Genomic DNA, 11,502 nt, shown 5'->3' on the forward strand with positions numbered 1-11,502 from the left:
CGTGGAAGATTGGCATATATGTCAGGGTCCAGCATCATGACCATAAGCCCCCTTCCAGAAAATATAAAACACTCACCCTTCACTGTCCTCCTCCCTCCTGAGGAGACTGAGGATTTGTACCCTACAAGGTCTCTTCTCCTGATTGAGAATCCCTGATACTGAAGAAATGGCATCACCAGCTGTATATTTGCTGAGCTTTGCCTTTCCATAATTTGACTGTAAAACAACAGATTTATTTTTGCCTTCCCAGAAATGTCATTTTTTATATTACCAAATATGCTTTTCGAACTCTACAGCTCCCTTCTATCCCTCATTCCTTACAAGATTTTAATACACTCCTTCATGGGGAAAAGACATCCCCTCTTGAGAATCACTGAACCAAAATATAATTTCTGAATTACTATTCATGATAAAGCTCAATAACTAAGTTTGAGAAAACAGAATTCAATTTAAAGATGGAAAAATACTGTATCATTGATAAAATGAATATTATAATATTGAGTATATTCTAATTATTAAACCAAATTATTTAAACTTCATTCTTGAAAACTAATGTAGAGACTTGTTTTTAAAATGATCTACTGAAACCATAATGAAATGTACCTTTCATACTGGTAAATTATAGTAACAAATTATATTGCTTTCCTTTGTTGAAATGTTTTCTTCGATTATATAATCCACTCATTTTCAGATATTCAGAACTAAAACTTTTAGATTCTTCTAAATAAATTTTTATCAGTTTCACCTAGTTTAGCAACTTAGAATTGAATCTGTTTCTTCTATAGAATTGCCAACTAGCACAAACATCTCTCTGACTGATGCACAATGACAAGAATATAAAATAGCCATGTCTGCAAGAAATACTTATATTGTCTTTATTTTTCCAAATTCTAATAGAATGAAATTCTGTATACCCTGAAGCTAGAATTATAATGCATATAGAGTTTTAAAAATAGTTTTGGAGAAAATATGGATGCATTTCTTTCCAAATTTTAAAAATGATTTTCTGCATCTAAGTTAAGTAGATTGGAAAGAGGAAACAGGAAAGGTCTACCTCCAGATCCAAGGTGAAGGGCCTAAATAAAATCATTCAACACAGCCCCCAACAAGGCACAGTAGTTTAAAATTTTACACCAGTGACACCAGGGAGGGGTCCCACTCCCGTGGCTGTCAGTATTCCAAATCGATGTGCTTTGGGATGGTGTTCAGCTAGATGTTTGAAGTTCTTTCATACATTGTACCAATCTTCACATCTTGGAAGTATTTTTCCACAGGGTAATTTTTGGTGTAGCCTACTCCTCCCATCCACTCGATACATTTGCCAGTTATTAGGCCTGCAATCTCTGATGCATAGTACTTGGCCATAGCTGATTCTTTAATGAACGGCCTTCCAGCTTCTAAAAGCCTTGCAGCGTTGTATGTGAGTAATCTTGCAGCTTCTAGCTGGGTGGCCATGTGAGCCACTTGGTGTTGGCGTCCCTGAAAATCAAATATTATTTTGCCAAATTGTTCCCTTTCTTTAATATATGGAATATTGTAGTCAAAACATCCTTGAGCCAGTCCCAGCATCTGTGCAGCAATTCCTATTCTACTTTCATTAAGACCTCCAATGGCTTACTTATAGCCATGTCCAATTTGTCCCAGGATATTGGCTTCTGGAACCTTTTCAAACATTAATGGGCAGGTAAAAGAAGCCCTGCTTCGCATTTTGTTCTCTGGTTTCCCTATATGAAGACCCTCAGTATCACAATCTACCAAGAAGCAGGTAATTCCTTTATACCCAAGAGTAGGGTCTACATTTGCCTTCACCATGAAGAGATTAGCATCCTTGGCGATGCTAATCCACATCTTTGACCCATTGATGACATAATAATTTCCCTTTTTATCACTTTTGGTCTTCAAAGCAAATGAATCACTACCTGCTCCAGCCTCTGAAAGGCAGAAACTTCCCATTTGTTCTGTAGCTAGCTTGGGCAAATAGATAGCCTTCTGTTCTTCTGACCATATTTTCCTAATTACTGTGTTCTGGATGTCACATACCAGAGCCACAGACGCATCAACTTTGGCTAATTCCTCTATCACTAGGATAGAGGAAAAAAACGAAGCTCCTGTTCCTACATATTTTCTGTCAATTTCAATACCCATCAACGCTTGTTGAAATAATCCTCGTATGACTGATTTTTCCATTCTTGAATTTTCATCCACTTTTGAAGCCAAAGGAGCAATTTGTTCCTGGACAAATTTTTTAACCGTGCTCTTTATCATCCTATCCTCATCTGTAAATGTTTGCAGAGGGGCATAGCGTAGGCCATTATTTGTTGCTTTGAGTCCAGCTCCTCAGAGCTGGGAAGATTTTAAGACATCAGGAGGATTTTTCCAGGAAGACAGGCAAATTGGGAAGTTTCTTCTTAGCGGTGCGCTGCCACACAGCAGCCGAACCGTGGCTCCCTCCATCTGCGCCCCAGGACAGTCGCCCTATAATTCTTCTTTTCGTTTTAAGCATATTTATGTTTTTAAGTTTCTGCAATTTCTTTAGCATAAGATATATTGTTAAAGATATATACTATTTTAAAATCTAAAAATCACACACATTTTCAATAGTGACAAAACATATTTTCCTATTATATCTCCTGTTAAGGTTTTGTGACTCAGAATTAAGTTGGGACCAGGGTAATATTACTACTTGATACACAAATTATTCCTTTGACTTACTGAATACAAACTCACAGTCAACACATTTATCAGGAGAGGAATAGTTAAGAGCATTTGTTAGGTTTGTATATGTACACAGTAAATAGCAAAATATTAGGTTTATGGGACAGAACAAGATAAATGAAATGAAAATTAAATGTCTGATAGTGTATTTCTAGTCTGTTTCAGCTGCTCTAACAAAAATATCATAGACTGGGTAACTTGTAAACAAAATAAATTTATTTCTTATACTTCTGGAGACTGGCAAGTCCAAGATCAAGGTACCAGCAGATATGCCTGGTGAGAGCCAGCTTCTTGGTTCATACACAGTCTTTTCACTGTGTCCTCACATGGTAACAGGGGAGTGGGAACTCTCTGGAATCTCTTTTGTAAGAGTCTCTTCAGAGTGTCTTTTGATCTCATTCAATGTGATGGTATTTTGACATGGGACCTCATGACCTAATCAAAGGTCCCATCTCTAAATACCATCACATTGGGTATCAGGTTTCAACATATGAATTTGGGCAGTGGGGAGGGGGCATAACTATTCAGTCTTTAGCATAGTGACTAAAGAATAACATAATATCTCTTCCATACCATTCCACAGAAAAGGATGTAATGCAGAGGAAAAGAAATAGTGGAAAGTTTGAAGGTCTGGGTTCTAATCTTTGGCCTGCACATGCTGCTTTCCTTTTGTTGTAGACAAGCTGTGTAGCCTCTATTAACCACAAAGTCCTCATCTAGGAAATATACTTGTTAGCACCTATGAAAATCCTTAAAGTCTCTTGAAGCCTTAAGATTTTTTTGTTAAATTAACAATAGATCAAAGTAACATGAACCATGAATAGTTAAAATAACATGAAAAATTATGATGTATATAAAGATCTGTGGATTGTTCTAATCATAAATAAATTGTAAATTTTGCATTTTAATTATCCTTCCTAGACGTCCATCTAAAAATATATCTATACTGTTATTTATTTTGTAGTGTTGGGAGAAACGAACAAAGCTTGAGTGCTACACATGGTGATAAATTTAACATATGTTAAAAAAACCACGTTCTGATTTGGCAATCATTCTTTTGTGTATATAATGAACCTGTAGTATTTTTCTTTCAAATTTTACTTCTGAGCTATAGTTATCTACAAATACATGTGCATACATACCTAACCTTTGGGTTTCCAAGAGTGATTGTAAATAATTTAAAAAATAAATCCCTTTACAATCTCTCATGCAGTAAGTATGTGCTAGAGCAACTTATTATGGTGAGAGAAAGGATGTATCACATTGAGGTTTCATTAATTCCATACTGTGCTAAAGCACTAATACAAAAGAAGGACATGAATTAACAAACAGCACATTTTACTATTGAAGTATGTTAGATAATACAGTCAGATATTATAACCTAATTTCCAACTTAGAAAAGTTTTAATGAAAACTGTGGATAGTTGCTCAGATAAGCCAGAGGAGGAATAAAGAGCACAATTGTCCACCATTAATCCATTTCATTAAATTCAATAATTTGAGCATATTAAGATAAATCAGAATAAAGGTAAATGCTGAAAGCCATATACCTTTCAATCAAAAACAGGATTAGGAGCTGACATTGAACTGAGAGAGAGCCTAATTTAAACATGCTAGCCTCTGAACTTTTGAAGCCCCCCTGAGAATGAAGTTTTATTCATATGAAGCACTTGTTCTGAATAATAACCATGTTCCTTTGGCACTTATACCTAAGGAGTTTAACTTAGTCAATCATCACTTCTTTCCATTGTCTTCTTACAGATAATTATGTCTTGGGGCCGCAAATAATATCATTATTAACTCTTTGAGATAGCCACTGTGTCTTCTGAATAGTGGCAAAATCCGTAAAGCAGTTAAGTGGGTTTTTACATCACTGGAAACTCATCAGTCAAGAGATGGTAGTCCTGTTAAGCAGGTGACAGACATTAAAGAGATTCATTACATCTGAAAATGCCAACTCCTTGTAACAGCTTACTGAATATCCCTGCCACTACAAAGGCCAGTGTGTAAGATGTGACTAATACTGTTGTCAGAAAGCTCATATACTTCAATGCCAGTTTTCATTGCACCTTTTGTTTGGCACATATTGGGTGAAAGTTGTATTATTTTTCATCTACTTGGAGAGGTAGATAATAGCTAGAGTTTGTTTATGATCACAGTGCTTCATTAAATGCATTCTGCATTAAATGAATCAAACTTATTGGCTTTATTTCTGTAACTTTCCGTTGAAGTGTTTAAGGTTACACTATGAGTGATCAAAAAATACTTAAGATGCTATGTTGACACCTTTGACAGACCTAAGAATGACTTCTAATGAGTCTGCATCTAGGTAAGTGTCAATGCTTCAAATATGAAGGTTCCAATACCCTGTTTGGATTAGAAGGGGAAAAATGGTATTTTGCTTATAGCTAGCATTTCCTAAAGATCCTTTCATAGGCAATTGTATTAATGCAAGAACAGTTCTCTATATAAATGTCTGTGGTATTTGCACAATTCCTGGAATATTATGGTTGTATATATACATATATATGTGTGTGTGTTTGTGTGCATGTGTGTATAAAATAATGACCAAAAATAGCACCAAATAAAAGTTATGGGCTCCATTCTTCCCCTAAATTCTGGGGAATATAGGCTCAAAAATACTAAATCAATATACCCTATTTAGTTTCCTCAGCTTCAAAGTCTCCAATTCACATTAACCAAAGAGTGTGATTATTGATGCTATATGATCCTGACATCACTTACAGTGCCTGGAAGTGTTGCCCTGGTAGGGAATAGAAAATGATCTTATAATGTTTCTCTGAAGTTGGTTTATATATTTGATTCATATTTAAGTATGCTTATTCTTGAGAGAAAGTATAACATTCTCTGAAGAAAATTTTTTCTAACATTTGTACCTGAAATATCTTTCCTATACTCTACACTGGCCGTTTTCCTATCTGAATGTAACTTTAAAACTTTTAAAAATATGAATGGATCACTCTACCTTAAAGTCCAGTACACTGGTTTCCTATGAATAAATTGTTCCTAGCCACTTTAAGAAAGTCATCTGATCCAGAAATCCGACAGATTAAAGTATGCTAGAATATGGCGATTTTTTTTTCATTAGAAGAGGTAAATCATATATCCTAGGAATAAAGTGTCTGCTACATTAATGCCGTTGACTTCCGGTCATAGTCTGTCCTTACATAGTGACTACTATATCATTTATATCGAACAAAGAAACATTTTAAAGGAGGCAAGGGAGGTGAGTGGCATTTGTCACACAGCTGTGCAGAGATATCTCAGGTAATTTCTTGAGCCTCTGATGTATTGTGCTATCAGTCTTAATTTTCTCCTGCCATTTCTTCATCAACCAAAGAAAATGAAAAATTATTTTCTTAAGATCTCAAGGGAATGCAAAAATAAGATCAAATAACATATATTTAGCAAAGAAAGTTTTTTAAAAAAGGAAAAATGAGGTGGCTTAAATTTTAGAAGATAGACCTGACATATTATGTCCCCTTTAAATGTTTCCTCATCAGGTTACATGTTCTGCTAATTTTTAAAGAAATCTGAGCTAGAGATTTTATATTACTTAGATTAAAATAAACTATTTTATGTGAAGTAAAATGTACATAATATGGAGCTTTAAGTAATATTTTATTATGTCACTGTATCTCTGCCGGTGAGAGGCAGTGTTATTTAATTCTGAAAGGATGGTATGGTAAACTGTGTACATATTATTAGCTCTTTCTAATGCACACAATATGAAGAAAGAACTGAGATTTAAAGCATGAGACTTTAGTTCTAGACCAATCTGCTACTATCCAGTTATGAAATATTAGTGAGTGAACAAGTGTCTCTGGACATTGATAAATCTTCTTTTAACTGAATACATACAATGAACAATATCTGAAGTTCTATAATCAGTAATGTCTTTAATTTTAATCTCTTGAGAATAAGACCAAAATATAGGCTAAAATCACATTTGGGAATGATTTTTCATTATATGTATATATGTATATATGTTTTATATGTATATGTATATATGTTTTTCCTATTTCTAATCCCATGTCCCCACTAATATAAACATATATTTTGGGGAAGAAATTTAGAAAGGCATACGTGCACAGATTTTATTGGTTACTGAAGTACCTGAACCTGCCAAAATAAGCATTTTATTAAAATATTTGTTTGAAATAAGTAAACACAGGTTTCTTCTTTCAACCTAATAGACTGTCATCATATGTTTTGGTATTGAAATGATGCTAGCATGCCTCCAAATTACTTTAAATGAGGAACATAAAAGGTACAATAAATGGCAAAGTAAATGGTAGAATAAAGCACTGATCTAGATTCCCTCTCCGGTAAGCTCTAGGGATAATAAGTTCAATTTTTTTAAGGCAAGGTGTTCAGTGATAAAAGATTGGGCCAGCTATCATTTATAGTCTCTTCACTCGAAACCCAACCTTCTTTTTTCCCAGTTTTGTGGACCCTGTACATATTTCTATTTCTCTAGCTGGTACATTGTTGGGCTTTTGTTTCAATAATGAGTGCTGGAGCGACATAGTGAGGTGATAGTGACAAGAAGCCACTTCCCTCAGGTTGGGTGCTGCCTCCATATTTTATCCAGTGCAGGAGGTGAGGCCTGGTGGCTCTCATTTCATGAGACTTTATAGACAGTTTCTAGTCTCACTGTCTTTCACAGGAGCTGTGCCCTTACTTTTAAGCCATGCTCTTCCTACCTGGCTGGCTGCTTTTATAGATGAACTTCATCCATCATCAAGCAACTGACTATCCTTTATGAGGTTGCTTCTAAAGAAGGTCCAGCTGAGACCTCAGGCAACTGTCTCACCAACAAGTAACTTACTTCTACAGACAAGCTCACATCTGCCCACTTCCTTTGGCAATGGCAGACCGTTTATGTAGATCAGCAATGGCCTGCATCCTCTAGAAAGCTTTGTTGCCACTGGAAGACTGCTTGTCTCTCTCTAGCCATGCCTTCTGCAAAGAGTTTGAAATCTCAGCCTTGGGTGGAGGAACCTCTCCTAAGCCCTCAGTTTCTTTCACTGTCCAGTATCCTTCAACTTAGTAATAGTATAACGTGTTTATTTGCACTTGCAAATTCTGGACTCCATAGGGTTCCTTATTTCTCTTTTAGTAGTTAAAGGCTTTGTATAGTTAATGATTCTTTATAATAAAGATTCCTTGTTTAAATTACTAGTGTATTTTTTGTCTCCTAACTGGACCCTCACTGATATAAAAGTAAAATGGAACTCATTGCTTTTGTTCAGCAATTCAACTTTCATATTTTTTGGAAGTATATGCATAAAAACAAAAAAATGCAGTGAGTATATGAATATTAGGAAAATAATTTGAACTAAAGTTCACAACATTATTGTCAGAGGAAATATTTGTCAGAAGAAGAAAATTAATATTCCTAGGCACTAGACACTCTTATGGCTTCCTGAGATATAAACACCCCTTTCACCTGCCAAGATCCAGGATACCTATGTAGGGCTTAGGTATTGGACAAATGAATTATCTGTAATTCATGTCATCTGTATCAACAACTAATTTCATCTTTCTTAAAATGTCCAGGTAATTGTAAATTTTTTGACCATTCCGCTTAGCAACATTTTAATCTTTTCTTCTGTCAGTATAGTTTGCCTCCTTTTAGAGAGGGGAAGAAAAGAAGGTGGAATATTAGACTGAGATATGGTATATAAAAGAGAGACAGAGAGACTTGAGAGAAAAGGGGGAAAACTATTAAAATAAAGCTTCGTGGGCTTCCCTGGTGGCGCAGTGGTTGCGAGTCCGCCTGCCGATGCAGGGGACACAGGTTCGTGGCCCGGTCCAGGAAGATCCCACATGCCGCCGAGGGGCTGGGCCCGTGAGCCATGGATGCTGAGCCTTCGCGTCCAAAGCCTGTGCTCTGAAACGGGAGAGGCCACAACAGTGAGAGGCCCGCATACCGCAAAAAAATTAAAAAATAAAAAAAAATAAAGCTTGGTCTTTATGTTTCATCAATGGCCATATTCCCCAGCAAAATACAACAGAAAAGAAATTGAACTAAAATGAACTACCATGTAATTATTCTGGGAGTTTTAATTGCCCTTACCTTCTCTTGTTCTCAGCTTGCTTTTGTTAACACGCCTACCCACTTTTCCTTTATGTATGACCTCTGCTCAGTGTTAAAAGCTAGAATGTCCCCAGTAGATGTTTAAGCTGAACCTCTGAGCCAACTGAGGCAACAAGTTGTGGTTAATAAAGTATAAGAGTTTAGAATTAGAAGGGGCCTTAAAGATTGTCTACTCAAATCCTTAATTTCACAGAAAAGGGGGATAAAGCTAAGGGAGTTAAGAACTCAAAAATAAAAAAGGACGGTCTGACATAAGAATGGGTAGTTTGGGTTCCTGGGTTCAAACTTGGTTCCATGAACTTGGTTCTCTATCTATCATATACTCTTGAGGTTAACATCAGGCCTAACTTTCAAAGTACATCAGGATTTTGCTCAGAAAACATAACATTATCCAGATTAAAGAAATTTTTGTTGATATTAGTAATTATATTCTTAACTCTGGCATTCCTGGAAGATGCTAGTAAAATGTTTTTAGGTCAAAAGGATACTCTCACAGTTTTCTAGGCAATTCTCAAATATTCATTCTTTCTTTCTTTTAACAAGCAATTATTGAATGTCCTTAATGTGTTCTTGGTGTTGGCTAGGCATTCGGGGAGAAGAAAGAAAATTAATAGAAAAAAGCAGAAATGTTGATCCTTGATTTCAAAAATCCTAAAACCTATATTTTAAACAACATAAGCACATTTGATTGGCATTAGTACATTTAAAATACTATAATTCTAAGTAATAAATTATATGGGTCATACAGTCTAAACAGAAAGAAAATAAAGGCATAATCATGGTAAGGTACATTTAATCTGGAAGTTTTTTGAGAAGGCTCAATAATGTAATGAATACAAAGGTGAAGAGGAGAAAAAGTAGGGAAAGGCTTTTTAAATGGTAAAACTCACACAAAGTCAGGAAGAGTGAATTATAAAAGAAAGTGGCAGATGAACTAATGTGGATGAAATAGTAACTAGTTTGAGAAAGTAATTTTAAATGGCAATATTTATCTGCAGTATAAGAAAAGAAACAATTAAAAGTAGATATTCATAACATGGACAGTAATTCTATTAGATAGATCGATAGATAGATACATAGGTAGTTAGATAGACAGATAGGGAAACAGAGCTACATCTGTACCTGTACATATGGGTACATTTATCTTCTATGTGCATTCTTTGAAGAATGGTGTACATAGATGTTAGGGGCACTGTTCCTGAAGACTGACTTCCTGGTGCAGTAAATTCCCCACACCTCCTATGTGAAAGAAAGGTGCCTATGGCACTTAACTATAATGTTATTGTGTGGATGAAATTAGATAACTTGTGTAAAGTTTAGCATGTTAATGGTATCTCACGGCCTAATAATTCAAATAATGTTAACTATTTTTAGTAAGATACAGAGAAAAACCATTAAAATATGAATTTGAAAGGATGGTTAAATTTATTTAAATTGATAATTAGCCAAAGGTTATAAATAAAAATGCACAACTAGTCTCCTTGCACTGGAAAGGCTTTAAAAGCATTCTGTTTCAGCATTTAAGAAACTAAAAAACTAATAACATCTAAGAAATCTACATTCCTTGGTGACATCTGGGGGCTGGGGCTGAAAAGCAGCTGCTCATTGTAGCAAGCACATGTTGTTGTTGCTCTTTTCACATGTCCCAAGCACTGGTTATTGTTCTTTTACCACTGAGCTTTCTTAATTTATTTTTCATTATCTGCCTGATCCCAACAGTTTTTTAAATCACAACTTCTAGTTAATCGAATTCTGAAGACCCTACCAAGTAAAGATCTGCGTATGACTAATGAGGGAAAAATACGTGCAAAAAATTATATCCTATATTCATTATAGAAAACTTGAAGCTACATGTATATTCTTTGAATGCAATATCCCCAGAGGTAACCTTTAGTTCTCTTACTTTAATATGTTGCTTATAACATATGCATTTCAATCACTCTATAAGATGATGTTACCATAAATAATTCAAGTCAGTAGTCCACTGTACAGCATTTACTATAAAAAGCTAACTGATAAAATATGTAGAATTATCATTTACATTTTGGACAGCATAAGGGCATGGAGCCAATCATGCAACCATGCTTAGTTTCAACAGAATGACACTGTACACCTCTGCCTACATTGATTAGCACAAAGAAAGCCATTGCTTAAGCTTATAATCTTTTGGATGGATTTAATTTTCTAGCAAGGAAAATCAAGACAAAGAATTGTTGAGACTGTATGTTTTCTTATAGTTGTGCCTCATTTAATTGGTCAGTTGCATAAGGGCATTCTAAGTATTCAAATCCAGAAGTTATAAATTGGGCAGTCTAATGCTTCACTTACGGAAAAGTGCAAAGTTAGGAAGTTATTCAAAAGTCAGCTACTGATTTACTCTCTAGCCTCATTTCCATATATAAAGGCATCTAGATTGTTGAGGGTCAATTGCCATGAACATTCCCCAGGATAAGTGGTTAGTCAAATAAATGTATCAAAGTAGTGAATACTTTTTCTCAAATACCAAGTATATTCTCATGGCCATGATACCAATGCTAGAAAGAAAATTAAACAATTAATTAGATACTATTCTGGAGGGGGTAATACATGCAAACAATAAACAAATAAGCTAGTGAAACAGTAGCTACAGAAATACATATTTTTTTATAGGTGATAGTGCTAAT

General features: G+C 35.1%; 1 pseudogene; it reads right to left on the reverse strand.

Moving 5' to 3' along the window:
* Nucleotides 1–1,170: 1,170 nt before the first annotated feature.
* LOC131758067 (short/branched chain specific acyl-CoA dehydrogenase, mitochondrial pseudogene) lies at nucleotides 1,171–2,454 on the reverse strand (annotated as a pseudogene).
* Between the last annotated feature and the right edge of the window lie 9,048 nt (nucleotides 2,455–11,502).

Source organism: Kogia breviceps, chromosome 6, assembly GCF_026419965.1.
Source record: "Kogia breviceps isolate mKogBre1 chromosome 6, mKogBre1 haplotype 1, whole genome shotgun sequence".
NCBI classification, from domain to species: Eukaryota; Metazoa; Chordata; class Mammalia; order Artiodactyla; family Physeteridae; genus Kogia; species Kogia breviceps.